Source organism: Clarias gariepinus, chromosome 13 (assembly GCF_024256425.1).
Source record: "Clarias gariepinus isolate MV-2021 ecotype Netherlands chromosome 13, CGAR_prim_01v2, whole genome shotgun sequence".
Taxonomy (NCBI): Eukaryota; Metazoa; Chordata; class Actinopteri; order Siluriformes; family Clariidae; genus Clarias; species Clarias gariepinus.
This window is the reverse complement of record NC_071112.1, coordinates 32,526,199-32,532,269: the sequence shown is the minus strand read 5'-3', so window position 1 is coordinate 32,532,269 and position 6,071 is coordinate 32,526,199.

Here is a 6,071-nt window from a genome sequence, read left to right as displayed (position 1 = left end):
AATAAAAAAAAGGAAAAAAAAAAAGACACTGGTACAATAACTCAGTCTAAAGGTAACTCATTTACACTTAGGACTTCTGGAATGTATTACTTTTTACTCAAGGAATAGAAGAAGGATCAGAACAACACTTTTAAATAACCAGTTGCTAAGGTCCTTTGTGTTATGGTAATGGATGTTTTCAGTAATAAACTCTGTTTGATGTAGATTAAACTAGTGTTTGTAGTTTGTTTATAATTACATGGATAATGTAAGAATACAATACTTGTACAAGACTAAAAAAAGCTTTTTGCATGCATTTCATTACATGTAATTTATTAACAATTTGTTAACAATTTCTACACTTAGTATAGAATAGTTATCTGAAAGAGTTTCCTCTAAAGTACTTAGAAATAAATAATAATAATAAAAAAATACCTAACCATAAATATGGACTTACTTCCTACTAAATTAGGCTCAACAAAGAGCAGTATTAAGTCTAGTGCTGAATTTATGTAGTTTTACATAAGCACAATATGTGACACTTAAATATAATAAATAAATTGTAAATAAAATCAAATGAAAACCCATGTATTTTAGCCAAGCATTTTTGTGAATAGATTTGCCCTAAGTGAAAGAGCAGATCTGGGTTACTCATGGACGTGAAGTATTATGGTTAACCTTTATGCTTAGATGCTGTCTTACCCACTTTTATTGATTCAGGTTGGTTGATGGAAAAGTGACTGGTTGCTTTACATTCCAGTTCCCCCTCATGTCTGTGTTTCCATCTGACCCTCCATTTTAGTTATGCTGTCATAGTAAGTCCTGCCCGAGTCCCTGCTTGCACTCTGCACACTCTCACTTTATACATTATGTGACTGTGATTATACCTAACTGTTCTCTCTCTTCCTCTTCTCTTCTCTCTTTCTCTCTCTCTGTCTCTCTCTTTCAAGCTACACATGTCGCTCCTGAGCTGCCAGTGATACTGACCCCCTCTGCCTTCTAGACCTGTCTGACTCGTTCTGGTGCCCTGCTTCTGGTTCGAGATCTCATTAAATAGATGCCCTGTGTGGTCTGCTTTGGATGCATGTGGTGACTGGGGCTGGTGCCACTTTACCATGAAGACGGTCATGGCCTAGGCTGAGGACTGGAATTTTCGTCTAAGAACAACAAACGGAATTCAGCTCCAAACAACTAAACTCTGACTCAGGTAAGCTGTGATGGATAATATTCAGCTTGTTCAGTGTGTGGAGTGCAGGATGTTTAGACATTCTTTCTCCGTCGTTAGTGATAATTTTACTTGTGATAGGTGTGTGTTTGTGAGCACTCTGACGGAGAAGATATCAGCATTAGAGAAGCGCATCCAGACTTTAGAGAGGGTTAGAAAGCATGAGAGCAGCGTTATTTCCATAGCGGAAAGTCTGGGTGCCGCAGGCGAAGATAACCAGCCCCCGACTCTCGCATTAGAGTCCTCACAGCGGGGCGAGTGGGTGACGACTCGGCGGCATACTCGTTTAGCCAAAGCTAACGCTAAGGCTAGCCCACTGGAGCACACCTCCTCTGCGCTTTATGTGTTTAACAGGTTTACTCTCCTCAGCGATGCACCCACTAAGAAACCTGCTCTCATTTCCTATAGTATAGCTCATAGTCTCAGAAGAGGCCTAAGGTAGTTAATGGGTGACAATCCAGAGCCCAGGCCAGGGAGCAGACAGACAGGCTAAACCAACCGTCTGCTAGCTGCATAGAGTCGTCACTCAGGGTTCATCATATTGAGACTGTGTCTGTTCCCCGAGCTAAGCAAAAATTTAGAAAGACTTAGAAAGTCTGTTTAAGTGATTTATTTAATATAGAGACCACAAATTTAGACACTGAATGTGCAGCTGGCACCTCTGATCTGAAGCTAGGACTGTTAAATATTAGATCTCTCGAATCAAAAGCAGTTATTGTTAATGAAATTATCATGGATCAGGAATTTGACATACTCTGGAAACCTGGATTAAACAGGATGAGAATGTAGCTTAAATGAAGTTAGTCCTCCAGGATACATACACCAGCCTCGGCTAACTGGTAGTGGAGGAGGCATTGCAGTTATTTTCAATGATAATCTGTCTATCTTACAAAAACATGGACACAAATTTAAATCATTTGAAGTTCTCTATAGAAACATAAGTGTAGCTACAAATATGAATCAGCTCAGTCGATCCCACTTATCATCATTTACAGACCTCCAGGGCCGTACTCTGAATTTCTTGGTAAATTTGCAGTTTTCTTTCAAAAGCTGAAAGATGCTGAAAAAATGCTGCGTGAAAACGCTATGGGAACATCTTTTTGTGTTGCCGGTTGTGAAGCATGTGTGTATGAAACACGCCAAATTTTTTGGTTTATATAACCTCGGTCAGGTTATATAAGCACACACCTTTGTTTTGAGTGCCTTGTGCGCGGCTCGCATTTTTTAAAGAGAAACCGCTAGTCACGGCGCATTCCTGGGGTTAAACAGTGCTATCTGGCAGGCGCACATTGATGTTTCTTGTGAATGGACAAAAGAGACCTACTCTAGCTTCCGCGGGTAAGTAACGCATCGTATTCGGCCACGTAAGCGGGATTTTTCCCCAACGCTCAAAATTTAGACGACAGGTTTCTGTCGGGTGGCTGGGGTGAGGAGCCTCAGTGATACTCTCTCTCTTTTCCTTTTTTTGGTGACCTTCATGATGAGTTAACTCTTTCATGGAATAAGCCTTATTCATCCCATGGTTTTCGTGCCATCAACTTTGATTTAATCGAATATCGTTGATGCGAAGGCGTGGGGTTATATCATGATGTCACAGATAGAAGAGATGCTTGCGGGCTATCTCTCTCCTGGGACATCATCCCTTCTGAAAAAGCACACACTCACCACCAAGCCACGTAGACTGACATCTTTCCTGGTGGAGAAAAGCTTTTAGGCAGCTAATCAGGCTGGAGCTCTACTGCACACCATGGAAGTTTCTGCAGGCTTACCAGGCTGACCTGCTGAAAGACTTGAGCACTGGCGGGGCTCTTCATGATAAGGCGTTCCTGGAATTACACTAAGCCACAGACCTGTCGCTTTGTGCAACAAAGCAGATGGCCTGTGCTATCGGCTGCTTTTATGGCTGCTATGGGATTCCGCGCAGAGTTACCTGTGTCTAAATCTCACGGGTATTAGGGATGAGGATCGTGCGTTCCTCCTTCCGGCCTGTTTGGAGACGCTGTTAACTCCGTCCCCACTAGGTTCAGGAGGCAAAATTATATGAACAAGCCTTCGGGAAATTCCTTCGGAATCCCGACCAGGTCTGACTCTCAGACAAACCGGAAAGGGCGCATCTGCTGACTCTGGAGTTACAGAAGTTGTTGGGAAAGGGGCCATAGAACATGTTCCTCTACCAGACATAGAGTCAGGCTACTACAGTCGGTATTTCTTGGTTATCAAGAGGAACGGGGGGCTGCGTCCAATTTTAGATCTTCGCGGACTCAACCGCTATCCAAAAATAACAGGTTCAAGAGCTTGACTGTCAAAGTGATTGTTTCTTAAATCCAACTAGGGGATTGGTTTGTGACAATTGATCTGAAGGACGCATATTTTCACCTAGAAATATTGCCACAACACAGGAAGTTCCTGAGGTTCGCTTTCGGGGGCGAAGCTTACCATTATCGGGCCCTTCCATTTGGCCTAGCTCTGTCACCCGCACATATACAAAATTCATCTGTATTTTGTACGACATAGGCAACTGGCTGATTCTGGTTCAGTCGCAAAAGCTAGTGCTCCAACATAGGCATGTCATCCTAGCTCATCTTGATTCTTGAGACTTGATTGAGACTCAACGCCATAAAAGCATTCTCTTTCCTGCTCAGAACACAACATACTATTTGGGTGTCACATAGGATTCGATAGGAATGCGGGCACTGGTGTCTCCTGCACGTGTCGAATCCGTTTCCAACACTCTGAAGGAAACCAAGCTAGGCCAGAAAGTGACTGTTCACTGTTTGGGCCTTCTGCACATGAGATCGTTTCAGTTGTGGCTAAAAGCAAGGAGATTTACTCAAGGGCCCATCCCCAGAGGCAAATACGGGTTACGCGCCAGGTGGCTTCGTACCCTTTCTATGTGGTTCAGACCCCGGTTTCTGACTTTGGGTCCCACTCTAGGTGCGTTTTGTCATTGCGAGACGCTAACGACAGACGCCTCCCTCATGGGCTGGGGTGCGGTTTTAGATGGCCATCCAGCCCAAGGGAGCTGGAGAGGCCATCTTCTGGCGTGGCACATTAATTGCCTCGAAATGATGGCTTTATTTTGGCCCTGAAAAACCTCCTTCAGCAGTTGAGGCTACCATGTCCTAGTGCGGGTGGACAACACTACGGTAGTCTTGTACATAATCACCAGAGCGGATTGTGCTCCTGCCACTTGAATAAGCTAGCGCACCAGGTTCTGCTTTGGGCACAGAAAGAGTTCATGTCCCTTAAGGTGATTTACATTCCAGGGCATATGAAGTTGGAAGCCCTGGAACCTTCACGCACTAGAAGAACTTATGCCCTCAAGGTGAGGGTATTTGAAAGTGGCGCATGGCAAAACATTTAGACCCAGTCCACTGTCGAATTGTTTCAGTGCTGGAGTTCTGTAAGAAAAGTTGTCCTCGGGCTTATGCCCTAGTACCCTCAGAATGTACAGTACGTAGCCGCTATTTCCGCTTGTCATGTTCTGACTGATGGGGTCTGGTTGACACCCTAGCCTACAAGGTGCGTGGTCACACTTCGCCTCTAGGAAACAGGGATCATTCATCCAGGGGGATTGCCTCATCTATTGCGCTGGCAAGAGGTGTCCCCTTGCAGCAAGTGTGTTATGCGGCAGGTTGGTCCTCTCCGCACACATTTGTTAGATTCTATAGTTTGTATGTTCATGCTACTCCGGGCTTACAGGTTCTTGAGTCAGCCTCCCAAAGCTAGGTCTGAGACCTCCTTGGCTATTGTGCGCACACGCAACACAACCCTGGGGGTCCAGACACTTGCAGTGCAGCGGCGTTGGTATTTTCGTTTCCATAGCGTTTTCACGCAGCATCGAGTGTAGCTTTTGAAAGAGATCGTCTCGGGTTACTTTGCAGTAACCCTGTTCCCTAATAAAGCAGGAACGAGATGCTGCGTCCTTTCAGACAAAATTGATCTGAGGAATGTTTATGTTTCACTACTATTTATAAACTGCAAATGCACTTCATCAGATGACGTCACCTGACTAAGGTTATGTAAGCCAAAAATTTGGTGTGTTTGATACACACATGCTTCACAACCGGCAACACAAAAAGATGTTCCCATAGCGTTTTCACGCAGCATCTCATTCCTGCAGGGAACAGGGTTACAGCAAAGTAACCCGAGACGATTTCCTCTCGTACCTAGTCATTTCTGTAGACAAAGTGTTAATTGGTGGAGATTTTAATATTCATTTTGAGAATCCAGAAGACCCTCTGAAAACAACATTTATGTCCATACTGCACTCAGTAGGAGTAAATCAGTGTGTAGTAGGACCCACTCATAAAGCAGGTCAGACTTTAGATTTAATATTATCGTCCGGATTAAGTCTAAAAAATTTATTCACAATTCCACTGTCTGAAGTTATCTCAGATCACTGTCTTGTCTCAATTAAAGTGTGTCATAGTGATAATGTACGCACAGCGCCGCCCTACCGTATAAAACGTACATTTACATCAACTACCACACAGAGCTATACCAGTAATCTCCCAGAGTTACCAACTTTGATTGGATCACCTTCTGACCCCACAGAACTTGATCAGAAATTAGAACATAAATGGCGTCAAACTAAAGGAGAGCATCCTGAGCTATAGAAAAGCTCTCAGTGTAGTTAGACCAACGTATCTCTCCACTCTTATAGAAAATAACAAAAATAATCCTAGATTTTTATTTAATACCATAGCTAAATTAACCAGAAATAAGACCACTGCAGAAATGTCTCCACAACGACATTGTGCAATAGTGAGGACTTTATGAACTTTTTTAATAATAAAATTGTAAATATTAGGCATAAAATTGAGGCTTTGAAACCGGAGAATGTAACTGATGCAGATGTTAATCT